The sequence below is a fragment of the Colobus angolensis genome, unplaced genomic scaffold, assembly GCF_000951035.1.
Source record: "Colobus angolensis palliatus isolate OR3802 unplaced genomic scaffold, Cang.pa_1.0 Scaffold46, whole genome shotgun sequence".
NCBI classification, from domain to species: domain Eukaryota; kingdom Metazoa; phylum Chordata; class Mammalia; order Primates; family Cercopithecidae; genus Colobus; species Colobus angolensis.
Genome location: NW_012118043.1, coordinates 14,444,489 through 14,458,553, shown reverse-complemented (window position 1 = coordinate 14,458,553; position 14,065 = coordinate 14,444,489). Strand labels below are relative to the sequence as shown.

Below are 14,065 nucleotides of genomic sequence, written 5' to 3'. Positions count from 1 at the left end.
TAGCTTTAAAGTAAACTTCTAAACACTTGATCCGGACACAATAAATGGGGCTACCAGAACAATCATTCCAGCATTCCCACCTGCAAGTGACTTAGGCGTCTTTGAGAATTTGGTCTCCAAGACCTTTCAGAGCATTCAGAACTTTAAACCCTGCTCTGCTGTAGGTCCGGGCGTCTCAACAGTAAATGAACCTGCTGGCTCCCAATCCAGCCAAACCAGAAGACAGACTGAGGCTTCAGACTGCCTCGCGGATGTTCCATGGCACTTGATGGCAAGAGCTAAAAAGAGGTGATTTAAAACACGATTTCCTCGGGCTTAAAGCTTAAGTACTGGTTTGCGACCGTACTCTCCGCGGGACAAACTGCCGGTCGCGGCCCCAAGGCGCACGCCGGGGGGGCGTGGTTATGGGCACGCGCGCGCACCCAGGGGCGTGTCCTTTTCAGCACCCACCGAGGCGCCGGCCCCCTCACGCGCTGCGTGGAATCCAGATCCCACGGTCGGCGTCGTTACTCTGCGCATGTGTAACTGCTAGGGGGCTGGCCGGCGGAACGCAAAATTTTAGGGAAAGAACGATCGGGACGGGGAGGGCGGGGCCGAAGGCGGAAGGGTTGAAATCAGCTGACTGGGTCTCGTGACAGCCTGGGCGGCGGCGACGCAGGCGTATTAGAGCGCGGTCGCTCAAAGCCTGAGCGAAGATGGCGGCCTCCAGAGTGAAACTCTGAGAGGCAGAGGGAGGAGGCGGAGGGGGCGGGGAGGCAGCGCCGCGGCTGCACCAGGAACCCGCGGCAGCGGAGCTACAGGGCCCCGGCGGGGGAAAGGGGAAGTGGTGAGGGTGAGGAGGCCGGAGGGCGCCTCATCCCACTCTGGAAGCTGAGCCGGCGGCGGGAGGAGCTAGAGCTGGAGCCTCTCCAGCCTCCCGCGAAGGTAAAGCCAACTCCGGACACTGGACTCGGGGGCTCTGCCTTACTCCCTCCCCGCGCCGTGGGGACTTTGTGGGGCTCAGGGTAGGGAAAACCGGGTGGTCTTGGCTGCCGCAGCCTGCAGCTGCTAACAGCTTACCCTTCCCCCAGGCTGCTGGTCTGGTTCCTTCCGTTGGACCCCCCCCTCCCCCGGCTTTGAGTGACATTAGCTTAGGGCGCTGCCCTGTCCAGCCCCACCCCTCTTTTTGCCTGGTTTTCTTGTTTTTTACCTAGTACGCTCCTCCACTCGCCTTGGCAGATCTTTACCCTACACGCTCTTCATTCCCTTGTGGGCCCCGCCCTCGGGATTCCCTGCCAGTCTCCTAGGTTGAGCACCCTTCCTGCTGGATGCCGGCAACTCTTGTTTCCTTGGGTCAGCGACCCTCCTTCCGCACAATTCCTGCAGACTGACTTTCTTTGCTTTGTTTCGTTTTGTTAGGAAATGAGCATCCGCGTCGTCTCTCCTCCAGTACTTTTTCCAAAATCATTTTCTCCCCCAAGCCTTTTCCTTCCAGCAAGGCAGCTTATTCACTTGGCCTTTCCTCCGCTGCTGTGATTTTACCTTTGAATGTGGCCTTTGGAGTGGGTGAAGTAGGACTTAGAGGCTCAGTGAAGTGGCTGTTCATCGCTTATTTGATACTTAACTATGCTTAAGAGTGCCTTCCCTTAAATTTTCTCCGTTTGTAGAGTGTTCCGTTAACCACTTTTGTCTTGAGATTGTTTCCTGTGTCCGTTGCTTAGAGGGGGAAAAAGTAAAGATTTCACCCTAATGTGGTGGTGGTCCACCAAAGTAATTATTTCTCGTTTTCTCTCTGCTTTTCCCTTTTACTTTATTCTGGTTTCCCTCAAAAAGGATGCTGTTGCGTCCTCTATGAAGGGCTTTATAGTGTACAGTTATGTTGAGCCTTTTGTAATATAGTGTCTCAGGGAAAAAGTAGAAGTTCAGGACCTGCCCCCAGTAATTCTTTCTTACTATATTTTCTTAGTTTATGGACTTGATATTGAAAGTACTGCCTGCGGGGAAAATTACTCACAGTGGTCAGGTTTTGTAATATATTACCAGTTCTCTGAGTTTATGGGAGTATGAAACAGAATTTGCCTTAAAAAAATTTATAGAAACCACTTGTCAGAAATTCGGTATCCTGAACACAATTCTTTGTTTTTTGGAAAATGCTGTATTGACTTATTTACCATATAACGTAAAACCTTGTTCACATTTTGTGTGATGTGAAACGCTTTTTAAGCTACTATATCTCAAACTTGGCTTGTGCTATTAATATCACAATGCATTCAGGCAACACACGTCCTTATGTAGAAATTATTACATTATACTCCTTGTTTGAAAACAGGAAGTAGAACATATTAAGGGAGGAAAAGAGGAGTCAGAGGATTATTAAGAAATAAGAATGTAAAGAACCTTCAGGCTAGAGTTCAGTTCATGGAAAATTCAGCGTTTGTATTCCACTAAGAGGCAATGAATATTCCTCTTTTTCTAAAGTGGTAGTAATAGCCTAAAATATATTAATGTCATATATTGTTAACAAGCTTAGTTGTAAACAAAATACTTAAGCTAAAAGATAAAATAGTATCAATAAATGAATGAATTATTTGGAGTAATTTAACTTTATCCACAAATAAATAGAAGATGGTTGCCTTGCCCAGGTGGACTGTAACAATACTGGCTTTATTAAAGTTGTTAAAAGGTTGATAGTGGAGTCTGGTTCTCAATAGTTACTAAATTAGGGTTGAAATTGAAGAGATGTGTTTTAACTAATTTGGTCTCATTCCTCGACCAGTTCTATTTACACAGGTGAATTTGAGGTTTCTGCTACACATACCTTTCCCCTGCTTCTGATTGAGGTACTTTGAATTAGTAAATTGAAACAAGACTGTGCAGATAAACTGCAGCACAAATTTGGTTGCTACAAATAGGTTTTGGCCTAAATGTTCACTGTAGTGTTTGGTAGTAAAGGGGAGTTATTAATATTTTGAAACAGTTCCTTGAGTCAGTGTTTCTCAACTTTATTAGACCCAATAAAATCTCCCTTTTTATACAAAATAATTAGTAACACCTTCTTTGCTACCTTTAGTTTATAAGTAGTGTAACCACCTCTGGCTTTGGCCCTGAGACAAAAAAAAAAAAAAAAAGCTTTGCTCTCACTTCTGCAACAAAAAAAGACCTACACTACAAATTCATGACTTTATTGAAATCTGTTAAAAGAGCTGAGTCCACAGAGCAAAACCACTGGCTGAAAATTTGAGAGACAGTGCTTATAGAGAGTAGATGTCAATTTCTATTTGCCTTCAGACACAACTGGACAAAAAGCATGATGAAGGCTTGAATGCATAATCTTGCAAACTTATCCACAAACCTCCCCGGGTCTACTAGAAAAGATTGGAAAGAACCCTGGGTGTGTCTGTTGTGCAGTTTGAGAGGGAGGGCAGCAGCAACAGAACTTTTTAAGAGGGTCAAGAAACTGCTGTGATTCTTCCCCTCTCTGCCTCTTCTGTGAAAAAAAGCTTTAATCTGTGAGGAGAAGGGCATCTCTGTTGGCCCCACTGGTGAACATTCAGGGTGTAGACAAGAAGTGGGAGAGAATCTTATGCCTGGAGGAGGGGCCCTGAGCCCAAAACTGGGGCCAGGGGTGGTCAGCAGAAGCAAGAATGCTACCCTCCTGAGATTCAGGAACACAGTGTTTGACTTAGCCTGAACCTTAATCAGAACATCAGACTGTATCCCCTAACCCCACCCCCTGCCACCAAGCTAGGAAGCTTTCAATAACTAGTAACCACAAAATACTACTAGGAAAGAAACAAGATTGTGCAAAGAGGCACAACACAAAGAATCAAACAGGCATTGCTCTAGTAACCATTGTCCACCAGAGACACAAACTGTTCTGCAGATACGTGAAGTCTGTAGTACACTGAGGATAACTATGGCAATAACAGATCATAAACTAAGTCCAACTCCTAACCGGATTAACACAAACCCTTCACCAAAGGCTTCACAAAGAGCAGCCGTGCTCATTTCTAGTCATATAAATTACCTCAATCTCCACTCTCCTACACAACATGTCCAGTTTTTAACTAAAAATTATGAGACCCATGAAAAAGCAAAAACTCCCAAGAGAAAGAAGTCATGATACATTTTTTAAAAAGATAGGATCTTAAAAACAAGAGTACTGTTTTGTAAAAGTTAAATACTATAATAATTATGGCATTTTGCCTTGAAAAAGTTCGCTTGAGGCAGTGAGCATTGGATGGAGTTGCAGTTTGTGAATTACTGTGAAGTAGTAGAAGGAAAAAAGTTATAAGATGGAGTGGAAAATTAGTAATATATATGTGAACGTATGTGGTTCATTAACCACCTGAAGTGTGTGTGTGTGTATTTTGTGAATTCCTACATGGCTCAGTTCAGTTGGGTACAATTTTCTGTGTTCACTTAGTGTTGGGACAAGAATCACTATAAGCAAATGGGAAATTTGCATCATGCTCAAATTGTTCAGTAATACACCAATCCTGTTAAATTCACATGATCAGAAAAGCATTATAGCAGAATTGATTATATGCATTTCAGTATGTAAATAGTTAAGTATAATTATACCAAAATACACAAAGGACGTGTCAGAGGCTTATACCTTTACATGGAATCATTTTGAGTTTTTTTGAGACAATCTCACTCTGTCACCCAGGCTGGAGTGCGGTGGCGCCATCTCGGCTCACTGCAACCTCTGTCTCCTGGGTTCAAGCGATTCTCCTGCCTCAGCCTGAGTGGCTGGGACTACAAGTGCTCGCCACCACACCCGGATGGTTTTTTTGGGTGTTTTTTTTATGTGTGTATTTTTAGTAGAGACAGGGTTTCACCATGTTGCCAGGCTGGTCTTGAACTCCTGACCTCAAGTGATCTGCCTGCCCAGGCCTCCCAAAGTGCTGGGATTACAAGTGTGAGCTACCATGCCCAGCCCATTTTGAGTTTTGACAGAAATGTTGATGGCTACAGATTTGTCACATTGGTGACTCAGATAACACAATTGGGGTTATTAGCATTGTCAGAAAAGAACAGGGTTAATAAAGTATAATCTCTTAATTTACATTGTAGTTACATTCCTGAAAAAATCTCTGTATATTAAACCCTGCAAAATGTACTTAGTGAGTTATATATAAAACAGATTCTGGGATTCATTCATTATAAATAGGTTTTTGCCTACATGACTAACCATTTGGAGTTTTGGACTTTCTTTTCTTTTTTTTTTTTTTGAGACCTCATTCTTTTGCCCAGGCTGGAGCGCAGTGACACGATCATAGCTCACTGTAGCCTCAATCTCCTGGGCTCAAGCGATCCTCTCACCTTAGCCCTCCTTAGTATCTCGAGCCATAGGCACGCCATGCCCAGCTAATTTTCTTTTTAATTTTTAGTAGAGACGAGGTCTCACTGTGTTTTCCAGGCTGGTCTTGGAACTCCTGAGCTCAAGCAATCCTCATACCTCAGCCTCTCAGAATGCTGGGATTACAGGTGTGTGCTACCACACCTGGCTCACTTGGACACTTGAAAGTCTTATGGTGCAGACAGTACTTATCTTTGGAACTGTAATATATGTCGAGTATCTAGTCTCATCCACTAAATGCTAGTAGTGCTCCAGTCATAGTGCCTCAGATGGCATGGCATCCTACCCCAACCACTACTTTAGTTCAAAATTTAATCAGTGGTTTTCAACGTATTATTTCTGTTTCAGCAGTGTTCACATGCTCAGCACATGCCAACTTATAACACTTCTTGTTATGTGCAGTGATTCTTAATCATAGGAACTCCTTTGAGAGTAATGAGTTAGATTTCTTTGTAAGAAATAGCTTAAGCCAATATGGTTATGATCATCTTTGCTAATTTAAGTTAGTTACCTGTGCAAAGGTACATTTAGGTGTGGTTCAGTCAATAAAACCATATAACTTGCTAGTAATTCTTTTCAGATGCTCTTTATTCAACAGTCTATGTATGTGAGTTTTACTTGTACTTTTATGGACTACTTGTGAAGAAGAGTGAGCTTTAAAGTCAGTGGAATTTTACAGTTTAAGCACTCAAGTTGCCCTTAGAAGAACACTGCCTATTCACATATTTAGCACATGCCCAGTGGTGACATCTCTTTGCAATTGATTAGTAAGAGTTTGATATTGTGATTATCAGATAGAAAACGAAACCCCTAAAGCGATCCAAGATAATTATTTTAGCTGGGTGCACAATAATCACACCTGTAATCCCAGCACTTGGAAGGCTGAGGCGGGAGGATCACTTGAGGCCAGGAGTTCAAACCTAGCCTGAGCAACCCTGTCTCATCAAAAAATAACTAGCTGGGTTTGGTGACTTGTGCTTGGGAGGCTGAGGCTGGAGGATTGCTTGAACCCAGGAGTTCGAGATTACAGGGAGCTATGATTGTGCTGCTGCACTTCAGCCTGGGTGACAAAGGAATACCCTGTCCCTTAAAAAATTATTTCGATGGTTTGATTTTTGCCAGCTCTAGTTGCTACAACTTAATGGAACGATTGATAAGGTTATGATTGGAGGAGACGTTCTCTAATATTTCATGTATTCTATAATACATTTAAATGCTTATATATGGTGTTCTGACTTTTACTGTATTCCTTAGTCATCTAAGGCTATGGGGTTTCTCTCCTCAAACTTCTAGTCAAGCTACATAATGTATTTTGAATGTTTATCAAATCTTAGAGCAGATAAGCCATTTTCCCCCCAAACCTTCGAGCTAATGGGCTTAATTTTAAAAGTGAAACTTTGCTTTTTTAAGATAATTTGGTAGTGTTGTGTAAACTGTAAAGCACTACAGAAGAGGTAGGAGTAATAGGGATATTTCAAAACTGAGCTAGAAATGTATGTTACTGCTATTTTGTATTGAGTGAAGGGGAAAATGTTGCAAATTAAACTTTGGTCTTTTAATAGTATAAAGAGAACAGTGTTTGGGTTTTCAGGATGCTTTCTGTAAAACTGTCTTCAAGTTGTATTTGTTAAAAGCTTAGGAAATTTAGTCCCGCGTTATGCATTTAATGTAATGATAGGAAAAACAGCAACAAGTTAAAATATGGCTGCTAAAAATTTATTTTGCCCATTTTAGGGCCTGTTTACCGTAGTAGAGCGTGATTATTAAATGCCTGTTGATAAGCTGAAGAGCTTATAGAAATGGTGTACTTTGTTCTTGCATAAGCCAGGTTATGCTTCAAAGATAAAACGAAATAGAAATTAGGTCTAGAAAGTTACAATAATGTGTATAAACTAAAAATAGGTAAATGATCAATAGCAATGATTTCAAAGCATTGCTTAAGTGAACATGTTTCTGGAAAAGTTTCAGGTGAGTATTGTAAGGCATTTTTAAGCTTTGGAAAGGGAAGGGTCATAGTAATACATCTTTCACAGAACATTTGACTTTTTTTTAAACAACAGATAAAGTTCGGTTTTGTCAGAAATACAAATTATTCCTCTCAGGTGAAATGAGCATACATGGGATAGAAATAGAAGAGATAAGTCTCTTTTTCAATACTTAATTTATGTTGTTGAATAGAAGAGGTCAACAAAATTAACTGCTATGGTATGTATGCTTGTCCCCTCCTCCCATTAAGTGTTTCTTCAGATTTAGGGGTTGCTTTTGAATTTTTCTTGTCCTGTATTTCATGAATACCCAGATTGTAATTGAAAGGAATCAAGTTTTTTAAAAAAATGAGGGAGATCTCAGATTATTTCAGCTATCTAATGGTAGTGAAACTAGTTAAAAGTTGATTTTGATGTGGCAGACAGTGCAAACACTTCACTTTAAAATATCTGGGCAATTATTTGAAGATATGATTATCAGATGAAATTTGATATTAGCACTGGCTTTCTTATTCTTTAACAACATCTATCTTTGGAGGTATCGGGTTCTTCAGTAAGTTAAGGAAGGCTAAGAATGGTAGCTGCTAAAATCTTAATTTGTGATAGATTTATGGTTTAAGATTCCTGTTGGTATCATACATATTACGCATATTGATGTTCATTTAGAAGAAAATGCTTTTACCTGTACTTGAGTCACATGTTAAAATGAAGCTAAAATTTAAAAAGGGTTAAAGTTCATATGGCAGTTTCCCCCATATACAGCACGTTCTATCTAAACAGTTTAGTGGTAGCTATTTAATGTGGGTAAAAATTAACATTCTGTTAGCCTTTTATATTTTTTGCCATTTGTTTGAAACCAAACTAATCTAGTGCTATGATTTACTCAGATTTTGAATCCAGTTACAAACAAAACTAAATCCTTAAGAAGCCAATATAAAGTACTCTCTGATTAGTTATTACACTCATTGGTTATTTTTTCAAAGGGTTAGTCTTTCCATGGTTCTCCTTACTACCCCTCCCTTTTTGGTAAGATATAGCTGTAGGAAGTATTACATTCATAAATTAGTTCCTATGATGTGAATGTCTACTACATTTTAAGTGTGGTTTTGGAATGTAGCATTGTTTCTATTGTAGGAGAGTTTGATCACAAAAGGCAAACTCCACAATTTTCACACAATGTATTGTAAACATTTTCACCTACAGCTGGGTTGAAAGAACTTTACATTAGATACCCACATGCCCACCTCTAAGGTTTTTACGTTAACATTTTACTGTACTTGCTTTATCATAGATCTGTCCATCTTTCCCTCAATCCGTCTTATTTTTTATGCACTTCAAGACAAATTCACATTTTTAATTAATTACTTGAGGGCAGAGCTAATGATGAAAGTAAGTTCTGTTCTTGCATTTTCAGACTCAAAATGGGAAATTGATAGCTTACCTGTTCTCTGCAAGTTGTCATATTTGTGTTACTTCCAGTTGATCATGCTAAATACATGCTTTAAACAGGTGACTAGCCTTGATTAATGCCAATTCCTTCTTTCACTAGTGTATTTTTTCTAAGTGTATTCATTCATCCCTAGTTAAATGAGTGTTCCGTTTGCGTTTTTGCTTAACACAGCCATGTGTATATACTTAATTTTGCTGTGTGTAAATTCTTTTGCTTATAGCTTGACCATAATCTGCTTGAGTGTCTGTGGTGTTGAGTCCCTTCATCCTGCTTTTGTTCTTAGTGTCAATTTGATGTAGGCTTCTGCTCGCTGGACTCCCAAACCCTGTGGTTTTCTGTCAAAATTATGTATCTTCTAAAAGATCATTCTCATTTTAACCATAAATGATCTTAAATAGTTTGCCAGTATTACTGCCAGTAATACATTAGAGAAGGCAAGAATATTGTGTTGTTCGAAAGCATGACACAGTAGTATTCATTCAGAGAGGTAAGTCTAGCCAAAGTGCCTGTGTTGCCCTGAATTTGACTTTTTAACCCATAGGACAGTTCTGTAAAAAAAAACAAACAAGTTTCTTTGGTGGTATAATATTAGGATATAGAATGAAAACAAGTGAAGCTGACTTGCAAAAATTGGAGATGCTTTCAATGTAATTTAATTACAAAAGGCATATAAATTTGATTTTTCCTCATCAGAAAGAATTATGGGTCTTTGAGAACTTGAAACATGGAACACAATTGCAGGAATGAAGGAGATGAAATTTAAGTGACGTTAGTTTGAGCAGGTAAATTCTTGCTATTTTGAATAGTCTCTAAACAACTGGCAGAATGGCAAATGCTAATGATACAGCTGCTACCAAAATCTCATTCAAGATCCCATTTAACTGTTTGCATTTTTTAGTTGGACAGTTTATGGTTGTTTATAGCATGTGCTTATACATGACTTAACTGATATTACCTGCTTGATACTTCAGCTTCTGATACTAGAAATTCTACAGATTTTTTCATCATAAATATTGGAAATTAATGGTTGCTTAAAAGTTTTTGCCTATAAGTGATAATTTTTTTGAATCACTTTTAGAGTTTATTAAATGTACAGAGGAAATATTGACTGGAGATTAAATTTATGACTTTTTTTCTTGAAAGTTTCTCAAGCCATAGTTAATTTGTAGCCATCAAACATAAATTTAAAAATACTAGGTTGGATACATGTAAGGAAACAATTCTAACAATTGAAATTTCAAATACCTAAGTGGGGAATATTAAAAATGTAGTAAATAAGATTGACTTAATAGTATTTTGTAGGAGTAAAGTTGAAATAAAGAGAAGCTTAAGTGTTGGGTTATAGTTGACAAGATGATTTTTAAAAATTTCATCTATCCTGATTATCTTGGTCTTTATACATATATACGTGTGTGTATGTGTGTGTGTGTGTGTGTGTATATATATATATGGTTTTTTTTTTTTTTTTTTTTGAGACAAGGTCTCACTCTGTTACCCAGTTTGGAGTGCAGCCCCCCAAGTAGCTGGGACTACAGGCGTGTGCCATGACACCCAGCTGATATTTTGTATTTTTAGTGGAGACAGGGTTTTGCCACGTTGCCCAGGCTGGTCTTGAACTCCGAGACTCAAGCGATCTGCCTGTATTGGCCTGCCAAAGTGCTGGGACTACAGGCATGAGCCACTGCACCCAGCAATATTTTTTTCTTTTTAAAAACATTTTATGGGAAACATAACTTGTAGCAATAAATAATAATGACAGTAACAATAATAAATGCCACCCTCATGTACATCATTAAGAAATATATATTATAGTTAATTTCGAATGGTTAAGTAAAACTGAATGCTGATTAAATCAATAGAACACTGTACTTTTGAAGGTGGAAATTCTAGGTGATATATATTGCATACTAGAAGGATGGAAATTAATAAAAGATTGAGAGAAAATCGAGTTATTTAATAGAATTTCCCCCCCAAAATGCCGTATTAGGTACAAGGGCTGATAAGTTCTTGAAAATAAGATATAATAGAAATACTCAAAATAACTTCTTTTTTTGGGTTATCTCATTTAGTCCTCACCATAGCCCTTCGGGACAGTTATTATTCCTATTTTATAGATGTCCTGTAAATCAGGTAAGTTCAGAGAGTTTTGTTCAAAGTTACACAGCCAGTAAATGGCAATTATAAAAATTCTCCAGCCTAACCTTGGTAATAAATAAATTATTAAAATCACTTTAATAGAATGTTAATGTAGCTTGTTGTGTCAGTCCCTCGTTAAAGTATAGCATGTAGAATGGCAGCTCTGTAATCAGTGCTCTAGGGAGGTATTTCAGGGTCTTCCCAGATTGAATGATACTTGCCTGCTGTACTTGGAGGACCTCTAGACTTGTCTTCACTCATTTGCCAGTCATTATCTTGAAATTATTCTACCTCTCACTTTGAATGATACATAGTTGGTACGTATTTCTGATCTTTATACATTGCCATTACCCTCATAAGTGAGTTGTCTGTGTGTCTAAAAGTATCTTCATGGTCTAAAAGAGTTAATGCAGTTTCCAGACCACTTGCCATTCATTAGATGAAATGACTTTATCAAAGAGTAGTTAAGATTTTACTGAGAATGTAAAATAGATTTACCTGAAAATGTGAATGGGCTAATATTACACTGCTGGGAAATAGATCTCAGCCTCAGATCTCATTTATCTGGTTATCTTTTTGTTCATATAAAATTTATATTTAAATAGAGATGGGGGTCTTGCCATGTTGCCCAGGCTGGTCTCAAACTCCTGGACTCAAGTGATTCTCCCACTGTGGCCTCCCAAAGTGCAGGATTACAGGCATGAGCCACTGTGCCTGGCCAATCTGGTTATTTTAAAAGCTCGATGTTGGTTAGAATAATTGAACTCTCTTTAAAGAGTATCCTGAGATCATATATTGGTAGCAAATTTTTGTCATTGTATGTTTGTTTTGAACACTTTGTTTAAAAAATGTCCCCATCCCCCCAGACGGAGTCCTGCTCTGTCAGCCCAGCTAGAATGCAATGGCACCATCTCGGCTCACTGCAACCTCTGCCTCCTGGATTCAAACAATTCTCCTGCCTCAGCCTCCCAAGCAGCTGGGATTACAGGCGTTCTCCACCACGCCTAGCTAATTTTTGTATTTTTAGTAGAGATGGGTTTCACCATGTTAGCCAGGCTGGTCTCGAACTCCTGACCTTGTAATCTGCCCACCTAGGCCTCCCAAAGTGTCAGGATTACAGGCATGAGCTACCACACCCAGCCAAAAAATGTTTTTTAAGCTTATACAAAGATGGAAATATTTTGGAAGTTTATTTATAGATGATAGAATATTTCAGTTTTGGAGACTTTATTTCTTTTGTCCTATGTTGAATATGATAATTTGTTTTACTGTTTAAAATTGTAGATTTCAAAGTTATTTCTAACAAGTGTCCAGTCATCTGTCCAAATGAAGATAATAACTGAAACTAGTTCTGAATTATTTCAGGAATTTGCTGTCAAATGATACATCTGTAATTACATGGTCAGGGTGAATTTTTTTTTTTTTTTTAATTGACGGAAGGTATTAAAATTTAGGTTAAGAACCTAGGGTGTGGAAACTGAGCAGGTTGGTCCAAAGTCTGGCCCAATCGCTTACTAGCTGTGTTACATTAGAAAAGTGATTTAATTTATGTATCAGTTTTCTTGTCAATAAAATGAGAGTCATACCTGTACTGAAGTGTTGTTACGGGGACAAAAGGAAATAAATGCATGGTAAATGCGTAGCCTGATGACTAACGTGATGAGTATTCAACACAAGTTGTTTAATAATTTCAGGACATGTCATAAATTTTCAGTTAAGAGTCACCTTGCCTCCCCAACTTTATTAAAGGCAGTCCTTAATGGAGTTTTTTTTTTTTTTTTTTTGAGACGGAGTCTCGCTCTGTCGCCCAGGCTGGAGTGCAGTGGCCAGATCTCAGCTCACTGCAAGCTCCGCCTCCCGGGTTTACGCCATTCTCCTGCCTCAGCCTCCCGAGTAGCTGAGACCACAGGCGCCCGCCACCTCGCCCGGCTAGTTTTTTGTATTTTTTAGTAGAGACAGGGTTTCACCGTGTTAGCCAGGATGGTCTCGATCTCCTGACCTCGTGATCCGCCCGTCTCGGCCTCCCAAAGTGCTGGGATTACAGGCTTGAGCCACCGCGATTATCCTGATCTCCATTTTGAGGTTAGGCAGACGGTAATATAGCATTGAATTATTTCACTATTTCTGGGGTTGACTTGGCTACTTAGTGGGGTATCTCTTCTCTCCCTAACCTCTCAGATATACCCCTACTTAAATATAACGTAGTTGAAGGCAAGCTTTTCAAATAGAGGAGCAATTTTCTTCCATAAAGAGCCCATTTTACTAGCCTTTTATGGGATGCAGAGTAAAACATCACTTGTTGCTTTCTTAAATATTAGAGACAGAAAATTAGGTGTGCAAGTATTGGACACAGGAACTTGTGCTGGTGTTATGAACTTCCAGAGAATGGAAGTACTACTTCTTTCCTGCTACACTAGTTTTCTGTCAGCATTCTAATCTGCATTAGGAATACAATATTTATTCTAATAGTCCAGGTCGTTGGTAGTTTACATTTATCTTAATGTGTTATATCTTCTCACGCTCCTTTTATCTGTCCCAATCTAAGGACTCTCTGGAGTCTGGTGCTTTCATCACCTCCTGGTTTATAGACCTTCAAAAGCCTTCTTGATGTAAAGTTGTTTAATTCATCTCCCGAAAGGTCTGTTGGAGTTATATACCTCCAAATCAGTGATACCTAAGAGGTCATTCTTCAGGTGTTTTTTAAAAAAAATCTTTAAAATTTTTTATTTAAAAGTTCTTACATTTCTTTTGTTATTGTGAGATGATTTTGTTCTTTTTCCCCCCTATGGGTTTATTAGGGATCTTTATTCCTTCTGGGTCATGACCTGTGTTTTTTATGGTTGTCATTTAAAAATCTTTTTCTCTGCCTTTCATTTTAACTTTTAGATCCTTAATTTTATCAACTAGTCTCCACTCAACACATTTTCTTGTTTCTCAGTTTTTCCAAGATAGGCCCTTGGTACAGAGTCAGTTTTTCCAATATCTTAAGTTACAGACTAGGAATACAAACCCCATTCTTCAGTGTCAGCCATTTACCTTTTCTATCTGCCTTTCTCTTCCATTGTTCCACTCTTCAGTTATAATATATAGGGGAAAAATATCTGTACACCTCTCTCTCTCTCTCTCTCTCTCTCTCTCTCTCTCTCTCTC

The 14,065-nt window shown here is 39.2% G+C and overlaps 1 protein-coding gene across 1 annotated transcript in view; it reads left to right on the top strand.

The window, feature by feature from the left end:
* Positions 1 to 823: 823 nt before the first annotated feature.
* The window catches only part of DNAJC13 (DnaJ (Hsp40) homolog, subfamily C, member 13), a 131,842-nt gene continuing 118,600 nt past the window's right edge, over positions 824 to 14,065 (top strand). Inside the window, exon 1 of the mRNA XM_011958215.1 lies at positions 824 to 924. The gene's annotated coding sequence lies outside the window, so the exon portion shown is untranslated. The remainder of the gene's footprint in view (positions 925 to 14,065) is intronic.